This window comes from Bombyx mandarina, chromosome 13, assembly GCF_030267445.1.
Source record: "Bombyx mandarina strain Sakado chromosome 13, ASM3026744v2".
In the NCBI taxonomy this organism is placed as follows: domain Eukaryota; kingdom Metazoa; phylum Arthropoda; class Insecta; order Lepidoptera; family Bombycidae; genus Bombyx; species Bombyx mandarina.
In genome coordinates this window covers 2,495,042-2,501,438 of record NC_143220.1, presented here as the reverse complement: position 1 = coordinate 2,501,438, position 6,397 = coordinate 2,495,042, and the positions used below count along the sequence as shown (strand labels likewise).

Here is a 6,397-nt window from a genome sequence, read left to right as displayed (position 1 = left end):
TCTTATCGATGCCGTTGCTAACTAATCCCCGATCCTGATCACGCAGGAGCCAGGAGCCAGTCACCGTCGACGCCCTAGACACGACCTTACAGATCCATCAGATCCAATAACCCTTACATTAGACACCTTTAGCTCTAACACTAGGAGTAGGGACCCCGGTAACCGTACTCATCGAACTCGGCAAAGAGTTCGACGTGCAACCTAACCTAAACATCAACCCACTGAGTTTCTCGCCGGATCTTCTCAGCGGATCGCGATTCCGATCCGGTAGTAGATTCATTCGCAAAGCAGCTACTCTTCAGTTGTTAGGTATCCTTTGGAGGCGCTCGAGTAGCTGTTACCAAATCTCACCCCTCCTGGCTGAGCCCTTGCTCGCCCACCTGCCCTGGTAAAATTGGAAAGGCCTCCGTGCCAACAGTAATATATCAAACTTAAAAAAAAGCTGCCTTTATTTGGTCAATCCATCGTAACGGTAATCTGCCGTTTAATTTCATAGTTATGACGTTATATTGAATCAATAATAATATGTTAGTGCTTGCACTGGCCATGAAATAGTTTAAATTTCAGAACATTAATAGATTCATAATTTTTGTTCAATGCACGCTATTTGTTTAAGTAATATTTCTCACTAAGCTAACTGATTTTAATACATTGTGTGTTCCAAAGATGCCAGCGAAAAGCACCTCAATGGTACAATCTGTACATAGTACCGATAAAATATGATTTTGACGAATAAATCATCGTATACAATGTTCCGAGAAATACAATTTCCCGTGCAATATGTATCAAGTCATATAAAATCCTATAAAGCTACGGTTAGTTTATGCTTGCGGTTACAAGACGCTATATAATCCACATTGTTGTTAGTTTTACAGGAGTCTTATTACCCCGAACTGTACAGCGGGCATACACACGTCTGGAATTATTTCGTACTAGGTACTTTAAAACATTGTCAATGATGTTTTGTGATGTTACATACAAGTATTACAGATTGTAATATTTTACTAGTGACAAGGCCGTATAGTAAATAGGTAACTTACTCGTCCCGTTCTCAATAATTTTGCTGCAAGGCAATTATGCATCCCTGACGGGATTCCGGTAATGATTTAACACGACTCTGAACATAAAACTGAAAACTGTATATAAATTAGCTTTGATATATGTGATTTTAGTGACTGCATATTATTCGTGAACACATGATTCTTGAAAAAAAATCCTTAACACGGATTACGGAAATCACATAGAAATCGCCAAGGGAAAAGCGATTTTCTTTCTGTGTCTTTCTCGTTCTATTTTTAACGAATGTGTGTGCATACGAAAATAAAATTTCGAATAGAATAGCCGAGCATTCATCACTGCCGGATGTATCACCTCAATGTGTTGCTGAATTCGTTTTTTTTTTTTCAAACACACACGTTATTTATTGTGTTAGTTACATTGTGTGTAACTGTACTGTACTCATTAGTGAAGATATATTGTTTTCGTGTTAGGAAAGGAGGTTTCGTGCGTTCATATTACATGGATTTTCGGTAAAACATTTTAATAAGTACTGTATAAAGCTGTATGTATCTTATAACAATCGCTTTAAATTTGTAGTAAATATTTAAAATCAGTACACTTGTGTTCTTTTTTTTTATTGCTTAGATGGGTGGACGAGCTCACAGCCCACCTGGTGTTAAGTGGTTACTGAAGCCCATAGACATCTACAACGTAGACGCGCCACCCACCTTGAGATACAAGTTCTAAAGTCTCAGTATAGTTACAACGGCTACCCCACCCTTCAAACTGAAACACATTACTGCTTCACGGCAGAAATAGGCAGGGCGGGGTACCTATCCGCGCGGACTCACAAGAGGTCCTACCACCAGTGATTACGCAAATTATAATTTTGCGGGTTTAATTTTTATTACACGATGTTATTCCTTCACCGTGGAAGTCAATCGTGAACATTTGTTGAGTACGTATTTCATTAGGAAAATTGGTACCCGCCTGCGGGATTCGAGCACCGTTGCATCGCGTCAACACGAATGGACCTGCCTTGCGATTCTCTAAAATTCAAACAAGAACTCGCATCTCACTACGAAATTCTCCATCACTTCGCATTCGCAATAGAATGACCTTGATTTGGCATTCTGTAAACACTAATCTTAATTACCCTGCCTCGAGCGAAGTGAAGTGACAACGAAGTTTGTTTATAATATACTAGGGATAGCCGTATACGCGCAAATGTAAATCGAAGCTTACCGGTTTCAGTTTTTCGTTGTATTTATAAGCATTCTGTAAGAAAATACTATGAATTTAAGCTTTGGTGTCTAAGCCACATCTAATATATCTAAAAAGAAAATTAAAAGTCATATATTTATGAAATTAATTGTAATTTCTGGATGTACGCTAAGTTCCTTTGCGTGCACTGGCGAATACCAGAATTAAAAAACAAAATTTTAATTGTTTTCAAAACAATCTCAAGCAGTCAGAAGTTTTTATTTTGCTTTTTTCTAGATTTTTTGTTACTTTGTGAGTGAATTTAACGTTAAATAAAAATTATGAGGTAAGTAAAAGTTAGTTTTGAGGCTATCAATGGTTCATCCATTTGTTTTTTAATCTAAAATTTCAATATATTACCAACAGACTTAACGAGCGTTCTTCTCATCCGACATTGGTGCAAATAGAGGCATTGATAGACGTTTTGGATTAAAAGCTAGCGAAACAAAAGGTTTAATCGTATCTCAACATGTTCAATAAGATAACAAGGATATTAAAAAATATAGGAACTAAATTCTCTTGTCAGATATGATCCATTCCCGGAGAGATATTTAGGACATGTTAACATCTATTTATGTATGATAAATCTATCTACTACGTTTTTATTGATATTCTATTTTAACAGGGAATATCGGTAATTTATCTGTATCTCAAATTCACCAACAAAAAAAAATTATATTGAATTAAATAAATCAAATCATTAACAATTTAGGTATTTGCAATACCTGTTGGATTGATGTTGTTGGAATGTTATTATTGATGCAGAGGTGACTGTATCTATGGTAAAGGGTGTGCACACCGGTACAGGGGTGGCAGGCAGTGCCAGAGTATTGACTAAATTGACATTATGTAGGCTAAAGACTGCATACTCCGTTTAAAATCAATGAACAAAATTTAGGCATAACCTACTTTATTATATTTAAGGAACTACAACAGATTGAAAATACTAATCCACATTATCAGAATATTGTAAGGAGAATTCATTGCCAACTCTGAAAATGTATCAGTAATGGAACAATCCCAAACATCCTACAGGTACGTATGTTATACCTAATTATTTTAAATAAATACCTAAACAAAACGCATTTTAAAAATTAATATTTATATGCTTTTTAGCATTACATCAAGAATCACTTATTTTGCAGTCATCCTCCCCTAACTAAATGCAAGTGACTTCTACTTATTGTGATGCTACTACTAGTAGCTCCAGCCACAGTAGGTCTCATGTTAGTCAAGAGATTGGGTTGTTAGGTAAGTGTTTATTCAGGTCAAAGTACCTATTCATTGAACAACCATATTAGGGACATTGATTTGTGCATAATGCTGTTACTTGTTAATAAAAACCTTTTCTTGTATGTATTCTAAACATTGTATTTTAACTAACCTTGTTTTTAAATAAATTTATTTTTTTCAGCACCTCAACACCTGACCTGCTATTTCATCACTTTTCAATGAAAAGCAGAGTGTACTCAAATTACAACAAATTACACAGTACCAGGATATATAACTTAAACAACCATGGGGGAATAAATAGTTGACAGTCTGCAAGAAGGATGAACTGTTGGTGGAATTAGCATATGCAGCTAGGAATTTTAAACCTGTATTTCCACATATTACTGATGCAAACAAATTTCAAAATTATTGTATATAACTATTGAATAAAACTATAATAAAACTATTTTTATAAATCATTAATTTATATTTGAAGTTACTTCACACTATAAGTAAGCTAATTAGTAGAATTTAACAAAGTAATTCAACATGACCACCATAATGTAAATGTAATCTCATAATCTGAGATTATGGGAACTGGCAGCTCTGCACAATTGCAAATGTTGTGCAAAACACAACACGCAACAGCTATTTTTGCTACCTTATCAGGGTGATAAATTGGCACCCTATGGATCAGCAAACACCTGAATCTACTCTTTAACAGACCTATTGTTCTTTTCACTGAGTTACGGGCAGTGGAATGAAGGTGGTGCTACAAAGCTTCAGGAGTATCTCTCTTCGTATTAGCATTAGCTAGCCATTATTAGCAGGTATTAGCTAGCATAGCATTATCGCCTATTTCTGAAGCAGTAATGCGTTTCGGTTTGAAGGGTGGCGCAGCCGTTGTAACTATACTGAGACCTTCGAATTTATATCTCAAGGTTGGTGACGCATTTACGTTGTAGATGTCTATGGGCTCCAGTAACCACTTAACACCAGGTGGGCTGTGAGCTCGTCTAACCATTTAGATGGTGAAATGAAAAAAAAATTAGCAAAAGGTGTCATAAGGTTGGAACGTTGAGCATATACAGAAAGACCGAAAAGATGTTAAATAATTATAATGGTCATTACTTGCCGTCATTGACTAATCTTTAGTAGATTTTATTTTGTTTTTTTTATAACTGAATAAAGTTTATTTAATATAAATACTAAATTTCACAATAACTTTAAAGCAATATACACAATTCAATTTAACTGAAATGAATACAATCTGAATACATAGTTCATAATACACATTTCGTTTATGGATTACATATCATCAGAATTTCGAAAAATATTAATGGCTATACAAATTGTACATTTTCTGGCATGATAGCCTTTGTGACAGTAAAACCATTTTTTATTGGTAGCAGGTCTTTTTAAGGCCACCAACGTCCCATCAATACACCCAACAACCAAAGTGATTTTAATTTTTTTACAAAAACTGCAATATTTAGCATTAGATTAATATTGGTACTTTTTTATGAAGAAAAAAAATATTTATTAAGTTTAAACCACCTTCTTCTTTTTTCTTCAGTTTTCCTTCAACTTTTGCCATTCTTGAGCATTCTGCGGGAATCTTAAATATTTATATATAGTTGCTGGGTTGTTCAGAGCCTCCACAACCTCAGATATACACTGGGATATCTGGGACAAATATGTTCTTATATTTTCTTTTATGATTTTTTTGGTAACTTCATTTGCCCAAATAAACAAGGTGCACAATAACTGAAACTAAGAAATAATCATTATACAATACACATAGTTATTAGAGAATCTAATTTGTATTCTTTCAAGATATTTTTGGTAGATTAGTTTAGTGGTATTGTTTTACAATAATGGGAGAGTTGGATATAAACAAATGGGCAAACTTTAATAATATGTTTTAAAGTACCTATTTTGTACATAAAGACACAATCTTACCACATGGAAGAGTTGAAACCTTTAGAAGAGTTGAAAGTCCTTTTCAATGGCTTTTAGTGGTCTTCGTCAAAGGGTGTAATTCACACCCTAACTGGTTCATATGATCCTTCGACAATCTATACACTTTCTTTATACTTTTACATAGTCGTCATCTCAAGTTAAAAGTGATAAATTGTGAATTTCGTAGGCTTGTCGACGCATTTCACGCTGATCCGTAGCGTCAGCCTCTTTCAACAATGTTTTCAATAAAAACATACGCTCCATAAAATATCGATGAAGAATAAAGTTATTTTAAAGTGCAATTTTGTTAATTAATAGTATTTTTTTAATAATTAACAGCGGTTTATAACGTTTTCGTATATTCTCACTCACAACAAACACTTAAAACACTAACTTTTGATTTGACAAATAAAATGATTTTGCGATGCGAAGTTCTTGCCGAAATTCGACGTGATTTACACTACAGAATGCCGTTTCAAACGTCAACTCATACATTTTAGTAAAAAAAACTCACGCTTGCTAGTTCAATTCACCCGCGAGAGGCGCTAGTGTAGATTCGGCACTACAATGAAATTTACAGAATGCCAATTTGAAAACTCACACCAAATTCACGTGCGAGTTTGTTAAATAACGCTTACAGAATCGCACGGCTGACGTCTTATCCTTTAGGCCTACGACGACTTCAAATTGTTCACTCCGGATTGGTTACACTTATCTATAAATATCATTTTGTTATTGAATCCTTGCGTACGGCGCCTATTGTGTGTGTATGTATTACATACAGCATATTGTTCCCAGAAATTCCTCTTTCAATTTTGGTTAGAACATAAAAATACATGGAATTTAACAATAGTTTTATTTTTGTTCCAATTTCTTGCTAACACATTTTCGTACAGAGAATAAATAATGTGTACGTTATATACAAACGCGTGTTGAGCTAGCCAACAATTGAATGTAGTAA

General features: G+C 34.5%; 2 long non-coding RNA genes across 4 annotated transcripts; one reads left to right on the top strand and one right to left on the bottom strand.

Moving 5' to 3' along the window:
- Window positions 1–2,007: 2,007 nt before the first annotated feature.
- LOC114247995 (uncharacterized) lies at window positions 2,008–3,957 on the top strand. Of its 3 annotated transcripts, none has more exons than XR_016324061.1 (4): window positions 2,008–2,548; window positions 2,629–3,297; window positions 3,379–3,513; window positions 3,677–3,957. It is a non-coding gene; the product is annotated as an uncharacterized LOC114247995 (long non-coding RNA). The 3 variants fall into 3 exon arrangements; XR_016324062.1 differs by having other exon boundaries at window positions 2,009–2,838; window positions 3,187–3,297; XR_016324059.1 differs by having other exon boundaries at window positions 2,012–3,297.
- LOC149501578 (uncharacterized) lies at window positions 3,941–6,062 on the bottom strand. The gene is made up of 2 exons (XR_016324063.1): window positions 5,456–6,062; window positions 3,941–5,247 (listed from the first exon to the last, which is right to left on the bottom strand). It is a non-coding gene; the product is annotated as an uncharacterized LOC149501578 (long non-coding RNA).
- Window positions 6,063–6,397: the final 335 nt, after the last annotated feature.